This window comes from Atractosteus spatula, chromosome 13 (genome assembly GCF_055471065.1).
Source record: "Atractosteus spatula isolate fAtrSpa1 chromosome 13, fAtrSpa1.hap1, whole genome shotgun sequence".
Lineage (NCBI taxonomy): Eukaryota > Metazoa > Chordata > Actinopteri > Semionotiformes > Lepisosteidae > Atractosteus > Atractosteus spatula.
Window position 1 is genome coordinate 32017984 of NC_142718.1, and position 9631 is coordinate 32027614.

Below are 9631 nucleotides of genomic sequence, written 5' to 3' on the forward strand. Positions count from 1 at the left end.
TCCACATGAGGGAAAGGACCTGGTGTGATGGGCTTTTTGTGCGACTGGTCACACCTCTAGGCTATTTGTTAGGCTTATAAGAGCATCTGTGAGAAAAAGGTAGCAGTTTGTGTCTAGACTCTAGTGTAAAAGGAGATGGTGTATGAGAGTTGGGTGGGGAAGACATTTCTCAGTTTTGGATTATACTGTTTTACAGGCCTGTAAATTTAGGATAATTGAGGAAATACATCTTAGTTCTGTAGTGTTTTTTTTTTCTTTTTTACAGGGGATGGACATGTGATCATAGGGTAGTTTGTTTGCCAATGGGGTTGTAGTGTGCTGCACAGGATCAGAGTGGGCCAGCTGAACCATGGCTGAGGGGAAGTGTTAGTGCCTGATAGAGTATTGCTGGTCAATGTGGCAGCATACTCACCCCTTGCAAATAGTGTGGGTTGAGTCTTCAGTATTCCCTGACTTTAACATTAGCAGAAAGGTGAAATGTCATGCTAGGTCATGAAAAGAACATTAAACTGGCTACTGCTGTGTCAGGGGAGTAACTGTTTTTTCTTTTTTTTTTAAAGAGCAGTATCCCTGGCCAAATAGGATCAGCTGATAGAGATGATTATGGAAATTAGTTATTACTAATTGAGGTCAATTGGTTGAAGAGTCATTGTATTGCTTATTATTAATGTGAGGGTGGGTTAAGAGTTAAGTTGTGTTCAATGAATTAGTGTCTTTTAAAAAAGTGACAATTTACTGAGTATTGTAAATAGGTGGCATGAAGTACTTGAGTGGAATTCTTCTGTGCCTGTTAACTTAAGAGTAACAGTGTGGATTGTTTTTTTTTTTTAGTGGAACACTGGGTGAAGTGTAACCGCATGATCCTCTTCCTTAGAGTCATCCATGATGGCGGCGGCGGCGGTGGGGAGGGGGGGTTCATTTAATTTCTAGGATCCTAGAGACATACAACTCAAATGAGAAATGAGTGAGACACTGGAAGTGTCAATCATTGGGTTCTGAGTGTGCTGGTGTTGTCAATATAGCTATCTGAAGATGCTGTCATTAACCGTCTGATATTATTCCATAAACAGAAAACCCATTACAGTATATTTGTTTATTGCAAATGAAAAAATATGCTTTCAAAGTAGTGCTTTTATGCATGTTCTATTCTGAGTCATTTCATAGGGGGGAAAAAACAATCTCAGTTCCTGATTAAAGTGCTAGGGATCACAGTTGCACTTGGTTGGAGTTCATTTTGTGTGTCTGTAAGATGCACAGTGAAGCGTCTACCTTTCCTGTCTGCCTGCTTGAAATTTTCTGTGTCAGTAATACTGAGGAGAACCAAAGATAACCGTTTTTAAAATCTCTGTATTTGACATTTTTCATTTTATGATTTACAAAGTAAGTCACTGTATTATTGTCATACTTGAAAATCATTTGGTATTTTTGTTAACTAATTAATGGGGACATTCATCAAAAAATGGTAGCCAGTATATCAAGCTGTAAAAAGAACATTTTGCAGGTGTAAACCACATTTTGAAAAATAAGATATTCTAAAACACTTGGAGGTAACCTAGAACAATGTTACTGTTGCAGAGGTGCAAGATTGCAAAGATTTGTCATCAATAGTCTCCCACAGTTTCTTCCTATCCAATTCTTCAGTAACAATAACACACCGCAACTCTTGGTGACCTGGCTGTAAATAGATACTTCGATAATGTCAGATTTCTGTCATCTCACTTTAAACCCTCTCTGTGAAACCCGCCTGTGAAATAGGGCTGACCTAATTTTTCTGTGCAAAATGGACATCTGACATTATTTTATATCTAAATATTAATACAAGAGACTGATAATGGAAGGGGACCTTGAGCAGAATGTGACACACTGTAACAGATTCATAAGGTGTTAATGTTGTCACAAAATCTATGATTAGCATGGAGTTCTGCTAGTTTTTTTTAGAGCTGGGCAAATGTGAGAAGTTTAAAATTTAAAGAAATTTAAATAATTTATTCCACTGTGAAGCTGTAGTAGTATACTAGCATAAATGTGCATGTTATTCATTATCCAATCTCCAGGACAATTAAATAAAAGTTTAACTACAAATTTAAAGTGTATCATCATCATCATCATCACAAAAATAGTATCTATCAAGTTTTAAGTTTGTTGTTTTTGCACAGCAGCGGTTTATGGTAGAATAAAGAGAACAAAATAGTGGCAAAAGGCACCTGGTATACTCAGTATCTACTGTTTTACTAGATGTAATTGGTTTGTCACTTCAATGATATCTACCATGTGTGGATTACATTGGCCAAACACTTTTTGAAGAAGAGCAGTAAGTGAAACAGGGTACATTTGCCAAGCCTTCCTTAACTCATTATGGATGTCAAAAGTAACTTCTGAGTTAATAGTCTGAAGGAAGGTTTAGTGTGATGAAAAATACCAGTTTTCAAACAAAAAATGTTCAGACAGCCATCTTGGTTTAAGCAGGAGCTCCATTTCAGTTTACAGTACTTATTGTTACTTCAAAGATACTGTATATAACAACAAAGTTTGGAATTTGGACAAACAGCTTTTGCTCAGGTGCAGTTTGTGGTCTGAAATGCATTGTTGTTTAGAAAACGTAACTACAGTCAGGCAGCCCTTCCAGGTTATGTAGAAACCCCACCTTGTCAATTCTAATTATATTGTTGTTAAAATGATCCTTAACAAATTTTGAGTTAATTGGCCTTTACTTTAAATAGGATAATTTTTTATATAAGACCCTGTTTTGCCAAGAAGTTGATCAGCTCTAGGAAGAAAATTATCAAAAAAATTGAAAACAAATTAGCAAAACAAACAAATTAGCAAAGTGATAATTGCAAGGTTCAAATCAAAAGCATTAACAGATTAATGGTTGCTAATGAAATTTGCATTATCAAGTCAATTTGGCAAATTGATTCCCCAGACTGTTCTGTTGTAAGAATAAATTGGAGGTACCGTATAAGCAACCATGTTGGAGTTAGCAGGAATGACAGTGTGTCACATGTTAATGGTGAGTGCAGTAGAATGACAATCACCATGTTTAGTGTTAAATAGTTAAACAGATATTAAACTAGAGGAGTTACTGTGAAGAATCACTTATCAACAATGAAAATGATGATTAGGCAGCTACTTTTATTTTTGAGGAAATCACATTTTCATAAACATTCTTTCAGATGGTAATAGACCCATACCTACAAAGCCTGTAGTTAAGTTACTAAAAAATATTTGAGCTGGAGCAGTTTGCATGATAGGTCATGATTCTAAAAAAAGAATATGATCTACCGCAGGTGAAAAAACTATCTTAGCAACTTTTCAGGACCAAATTTTAATAAGCCTTGGTTGTTGATGAAATCTGCCATTGTTGCAATAGTTCATCAGAAAAAAAAATTTTTGAAAGGGTTTTGGAAAGTGCAGGTCAAGCTGTCATCTTGGTTTTGTCACAAATTTAATGGCTTATCTATCCCAGTAAACCTGCCTGTCATGAAGCTGCTAGGCTGCTGGTTTTGAAAGATGATGAAAGTTCAAAATGGGGCAAAGAAAAAAAAATACCACCACCATAAGTTTGAAAGCCTAAATATTGTTACAAGCATTATAAGATTTCAGTATTTGGATGTCTAACAATCTTTACAATCACTGCAGGCTCTCAGTTCTTGGAAGATTAATGAAAGGTACTACTAACCATGCATTGTTGTTGAATATTTGGTACACAGTGTGTGAATCTGTGAAAAATGAATAATGCCTTCAAAAAGACCAGTTACTTTTCTATCCAGGGAAATGGCTCTGTAAGACAGTATACCTTACACCAGTTTCACAGTTTCCAGTCCTGGTCCTGGAGGACCACATACTGTACCTGTCATTTTTTTGTTTCAGCTAAACTCTCTGTTGCACAATTAAATACTTTGTTAATTTAATAATCTGATTAATAATATGATCAGCTTTTAAACATGTTGGGGGTTGCCTTTTAAATGAATGAGTTTCAAAATTAAAATAAAACCCCAAACTTTTAGTTATAAATACAACATCTTAATTTAATTACTGTAATCAAGTTCAGCTGACATGAAAACCAGTAAATGTGTGATATTCCAGGACCAGGGTGCTGATTTGAAGTTGATTTTCTTTTCACATTTCATTTCTGCCTTCTAAAAGTCTTTATTTCAAGCATCTTTCTGCCCACCTACTGTACACTTTGTTACAAATACAAAATCTATAAATGCTTCAGAAAGAGGTCTGGTACAGATTTTTGAAAATAAAATTTAGATAGACTGTGGTGGTACATTTTCTTACAGTTAGTCAAAAAAAATAGTCAAAAATGATTAAACACGTGCATTTAAATTCAAGTTCTTAATTAAATTAAAATTCTTTAAAAAAATTAATCTATAATACTGTATTGAGGCCTTTTGACTTCAATTATTACTGTTACTCTTACACAACTTTGTACTGTGGGAATCACTGAAGACTTTGAGCTTCTCTTATGGCAAAATGAGACTCGTTAATATTAATGTAGTTATTTTAAATGTAATTACAAAGAAAGTTACTGGAGTGATAAAAGTATATGTACCCATGATAATGTAACAATTTCAGCATTTGTCGTGACTGACTTGCACATCATTCAGTGGACAATGCATACATATACAGTAGTAATGGAATTCAATATGAAAACAACAGACAAAGTGGTTATGTATTGAAAATGACAAATTTTAGATTTTTGTGTGTAAAACAGATTCGACCTAATACAGTACCATATTGACAAGGTAAAATGACATTAGTAATTAAGCAGGACCCCCAAAATTAATATTACCTTGCCTCAAGGTCTACATAAAAAAACTACAATGCATAATTTGCATTATATTCACATCAACAATTATTTCCAATAACATTTGTACTGTTACGAACTGAGTACGTGTTGGATGTGCAGGCCATTCCTTCCCTGTTTTGCCTGTCTGCATTGATTATTTTCCTGCTGAACAGGGCCTCTGGCACCCAGGTCAATCTGAGTCACTTGCTAGAAGGGGGACAAGATCTATTGACAGTGCCTTCACTGCTCGGAGTAATCCACTGTGACAGCAACCCCACTTGAGTGGGGACCAGAAGGCTTGGCAAACTCCTGAGCGGGAATTGTCCCGAGCTGACCAGCCAGCTCCATGAGTAGGAGAAGCTAGAAGAAAGAATCAAGGGAGAAGAGATTGGAGCAAAAGGTTACCAACACCATGGGGTTCACTGATGACCCATGACCTGTCAGACACTGAAGGGATTTAAGGAAAAGACCTGCAATTTTCCAAACGGTTGAAGCACTTAATTTCCTTTCTAAACACGGGAGGTAAAGTCTGTCACTCGATTACTTGTATACTTGTATAGTAGGAGATGATATATAATATGCATATATACATATATAATATGCATACTAATTATATACGAATACTTATTAAACTAATAATTATTACTTGATTAAAATACAAACCAAAGTAAACAGTTCCAAGTGTAAAGGCTCTTTGGAACTGCATCCATTACAGAAGGTGACATCACCTTCTTGGAGCATAGGGAGGACTGAATTCTCACACAGCAGAAAGCCTGCTCTTTTACCACAGCACAATTCACCGCTGTTTAGGCTGTGACACTGCGTGGCTGTAATCCGGGGCTGGCTATGAGTTGCCATTACTGAATCCTAATGTAGACAGAGCTGCATTTGTCACATTATTACATTAACATAAAATAGTGGAATCAGTTATGTTTGTCTCCTGAAAGTGAGCATAATCATATTCAACTTTTTTTTATTCCCTAAGAGCATTTTAAGTCATATGTTCTATGGCTATTAATGACCCTTTTTTATTTCTATTGTGAATAAATTGTCAATTCCAATGACTGTCTGCAGTTTTTTTTTCACTGATTTTTGTACCCCTCCATCTTCTTTTTCTCACATTTCTAATGCTTCTAATCAGTATTCACTTTAATTGCAGGTTTTTAAGATCTAAATTATCTTGGTCTATCCAGGTTACAATGCCCCAATGGTGTACTGTGCCATTGCCAGGTCTAACAATGCACATGGAGAAAATCTATTATCATACAGTTTTAATAATGACAAAAACAAGCAGTGGGGGTCACCTAGATATGCAAGGGCAGAGCACAAGTGTAAGGACAACGTGACAGCTGTATAGGTCAGTCTGATGAAACATCAAGTCACAGATTTGTCTAGATTTAATCAGACTGTCAATGAAAAGAATCAACAAAGCCATGTAAACATATGCAATCCTCCAAATAAATGAATAGACCCTAATGATCAAATTGATATCAGAATAAAGCTCTTGACATGTAAAAATATGAATATTCCATACATGCAACCACTTTCCTGTGGTTAAAATTGGACATAATATGTCAACTGAAGAAGGCTCCGCAGCCGAAACGTTGTGTTATCTCTTTTCTCTTTCCAGCATGGAATAAACCATTACTTGTTCCTTTGTAGACTACGTATGTTGACGCAGCTACCCACCTGAATAATTTATACAAGTTGCCTTAGGTGTATATATAATAACATGGAGGCAATGCATGTATGCAAATTATAATTACACATCGAGAAAAGGCACTTAATAACAGTAAAGCAGCCTAATATCAGAAATATTTCTTCCATGAATCTATATCATGCATAAATACAAAGCTTAGCTAACTTAATTTAGATTATTACACATTTCTGAAGAAAAAAAAATCAATTTCAGATGAGATTGAATTCTGAGATATCTGTTTTCATACTAATCTTTTTTGACAGTGAAATGACAGCTGTGTCTCATATGCCTAAGAGGAAGGAAAATATTAAGCATTTTGATTTGGAAAATTTCCGCTATTTACTTTGTCAGCCAATTTGAAGCCATAGCACTAAGTACCTGATAGAAGTTCAGGTACATTTGTCAGGGAAAACGTACTATTTTTGTAGTTTTCCTTTCCATCTTAAAAAGCTAAATGGTGAGGTAATAAAGAGTACCATTTACCATAATTTCCCTAATCACTTTGTTCTGCAGTCATTTCTGGGAAGCTGTATAAATACTGTAATGGTTTTACATTTCTAAAAATATTCAAAATGTTATTAATCTGAGACCAAGGTTACATGACAGATGAAACAATAATGCCGTGACTGCCCTCTCCCTTCTGCCAGCACTTCTCTTTTTCTTCCTTGTCAGCAAACCTGCTTCTGTTTCACCTCAGAGCTTAAAAACTGCTGAGGTGGCTCCTCATTTTAGACCCCCAAAGCTGAATGCAACCTTAACTGTTCAGCCTCAGCCAAATCCATAATAGTGTCGTCTCCATCAAGCTTTCAATACAAAATCTTACAGTATCTGTTCCAAACTGCAGCATAGTTGCTTTAATCTATTTGATGCTTTCTTATGGTATTTCTTAGGCATTAATAATTGTAAATGGCACTTTGAATGTGATTTTATCTTGTGTTTGATAAAACAAAAGAGTTGTGAGGCATTTTTACAGGCTTTGTTTTTTCACTGTACGTTTGCAAGAGTGTGAAGAGTGAGGCTTATCTAAAGCATCAGTTGTATGCAATTAAGATAAATTGCTCAATGTGGCCCATTGAAACTAAGACTGTGATTTATTTCATAATCAGCACTGTGAAGTGGAATGATACTGTATATTATGAGTTATACATGTAATATTTCTGGTTACCTTCACATTTACTGTTTTTTTTTCTTGTGACACTGTATTGTACTACCTTCTTTCACATCTCTCTACTGAAACAATGAGTCTGAAAACTAGCACTTGAATAGGAACAATTGGAGAAACACTATGTACATGAAAATACCAAAGTGTAGGTAATTTAATTTTTAAATTGTTAGCTCTTGGATCAAAAAGATAAGTGATTATACACAATAGGTGGAAAATTACATGACATTGGAATGAGGTGTTAGGAACATTCGCTTAATTGAATAACATCACTAGCAAAAAGCAAGTATGCATTGCAGTGTTGAAAGTGTTTTAAAATATAAAATATGGACATGTGTATCCCTTCGAATTGCTCAAAATCTCCAGTCTGTAAACAAGGCTTATGAAATGGCTCAGATTGCTCTGATTATATAATCAGTTGAAAGGGAGAATGAATATCTCTCTTCAATAGGACGCAATCAAGGAAATTCAGGGGGACATGAAATACATTTCAGGTATTAACCATTTTAAATTACAAGTGGTGCATAATCTTGAGTGCATTTTAAGAGACTAAGATAAATGAGCCATGCACAGTCTGCCTGACCTTATCACTGCATCTACCCCATCTCAGAGGGAAATAGAATCAATTTGCAATCTGCTGCTGGAGTTGGTCTGAAGCTGAAGACCTTCTTTTCCACAAAAATTTGCAGCATCTGTAAATTGAGATAAGGTGTTGGAGGGAAGCTCTCATTCGCAGTCATTGTCATTTCAGTTGTCCAGCCCGTAGCGTCCTATGACTAATTTTACTTTTCTGTATGTACTGCTGCTGATATTCACAGACCAAAATCCATTTCGACGGCAGAGAAAAATAATTTGATGAAGGTATGCAATTTGATCAATGAATACAATGGAGACTATTAAAACGGACTTCAAATATGAAGTTTTTGTATTTGATTTCAATTTTGAAATCCACGTTACCTCTTTTTAAAAAGCATTTTTTCATATTTATCATATTTTAATGTTCATATCACGTCATATTTGTATTAATAGATCTTTTTATTTATCATGGGATTGTCATTATGCCGATCCCCCTAAATTACCCCTTTCTTCTTTAGTTTACTTTATTATTTCTGCTAGAGTATATTTAACAGCGTGTGTGTGTTGGTATTCAGAGATGTACTGTTCTGAATCAGTGAACCAAAACTCTCCTCTCTTAGCCCTGACATGCTAGTTGTTGTTCAGCTTGAAACCATTTCCTGGATTTGGATAAACGTATTTTCTTTTTCAGGCATTTTTATTTAATATTTCCAGTGGCATCCCCTGTTGCTAGGCAACTTTATAAAATCAATAGAAACTCTGGAAACTAAATAACGTCATCCCATGGCTAATATGTCTAGTCTGCAGTGTCAATATTGTATTTTAGACCAAGCTAAAGCTGTGCCTGTCCAAGTGGACACTGTCATCATGGAACAATGAAAAGTGAGAGCATGACGAAGAGTTAACTCAGGCATTGACTGATGTGTTTTAATCATGTTTACCTTATCACTTTCTACACAGGGCTAGAAGAATCCAGAAAACTGTCAACACTAGTTGGAACAGCGCATTTATATTCTGTAATTCCAAATCTGGTTAACTCTTCACAAAGGAAATAGAGTGAAACAACTGACAATTTAGGGTGGAAAGCCTGGCCATTTTGTCGAGCTAGCGGATTTCATTAAAATGGTGCAGGTTTGTCAACCACAGCCCCAAGACACTTGCAATGACAGCTTGGCCCCTTTAACACACAGACTTGAAATATCCTGCTTTCACTGGTGCCAGGGGACTTGACCTGTGAAAGGAAAATGCATATCCTCCTGGAAAGACTGTCATATCACATTCCCTACCTACTGTACATTGTATTCAAACATAAGCCAGTATAGGTGTTGAGAGAAAGTAAAATCTGAACTTGTTGAATCTGATTTGCGCATTGCATGTTGACTATAACAGTAGAACCTAA